Genomic DNA, 1,238 nt, shown 5'->3' with positions numbered 1-1,238 from the left:
TTTTATTTTTATTTGTGGATCACGCTGCTTTTGACTGTCATAGTCAGAAGAAATGACTACAGTGAATACAAACTCAAGGTAAAATGATTCTATCGATTTGACGATAGAACAATTTGATTCCATCTAAGCATGGGGGGCACAATGTATTCCCATTAAATAATGCACACAAGTTAATATCCGACTAGAAACTGAAATTTCTGGAGAAATTACGATGGGGCTTTGTTGTGGTAGATATACAGTATATCTATCCGGTCACTTCCTGTTGATTTGGGGACATTTCGGGGACGGGTCCTGTTGCATAGCTGTCAATGGCATTGACTTACTTGGACACCAGTTGAATGTCAATGGGCTAAAATGGTAATTTTTTGCTAAAAAAATCACAACCACAGAGGTTTTTCTGCCATTGAAAATGAATAGGAAATTTAGGCATACATGGTTGTCAATGGCATGGACGTGCATGGCTGTCAATGGCATCAACTTATTTGGGCGCCAGTTGAATTGCATTGTGCTGTCATGGTAAATCGTTCAAAATCACAAGAACCCACAGTATGTCTTCCTGCCTTTGAAAATGAATGGGAAATTTGGACGTACATAGCTGTCAATGGCATCCCGTTAGAAATTAATGGGACAGTTTTTGGAGAAATTTTCGGGGAACTGTAAGTTTTTTGCAAAATTCTGGATACAACTTTGATTTCCCTTACCGCCCTGGAATTTTTGATGTGTAAATTATGTGTTTTGGTCAAAATTTGTAGGACTCGATAGGTTTTTGAAAAAAAAAAGTTTGTTTTAAAAAAAAAAAAAATAAATAAAACACGTTTCCTGGCGAACGGAAAATTTTGGGGTGTTCATTTGAAAAATTCCCTGTGTCGCTTGAAAAATCCAGTCATTTCGATTTTTGAACGGCGACGGTTGGTCAAACTGTTTGGGGTGCGATGCATGCCTAATAAAGGCCATTCCAAAAAAAAAAAAATTGCTATCTGGGCCTTTGCCTTGCAAAACCCCATAAAAAAAGTAATTAAAAAGACTCTTTCATGGCAAAATTTAAATTAAATTTTTCATTTCATCATCATCATGAAAAAATTGTTTGTCCATGAAATATTTTCATTGTTGTCATCTTGACGAAAACAACACAGTGTTGTGTCGATGTTGCTGCCAATGAGAGGCGAAAACTTTTTTCTGGACAGGCAGGCTTTCCTGCGCATGCTGCCACTCCTGGTAAATTCCAGTCCTGCACATTA

Source organism: Corythoichthys intestinalis, chromosome 17, assembly GCF_030265065.1.
Source record: "Corythoichthys intestinalis isolate RoL2023-P3 chromosome 17, ASM3026506v1, whole genome shotgun sequence".
NCBI classification, from domain to species: domain Eukaryota; kingdom Metazoa; phylum Chordata; class Actinopteri; order Syngnathiformes; family Syngnathidae; genus Corythoichthys; species Corythoichthys intestinalis.
This window is presented reverse-complemented; position numbering follows the sequence as displayed.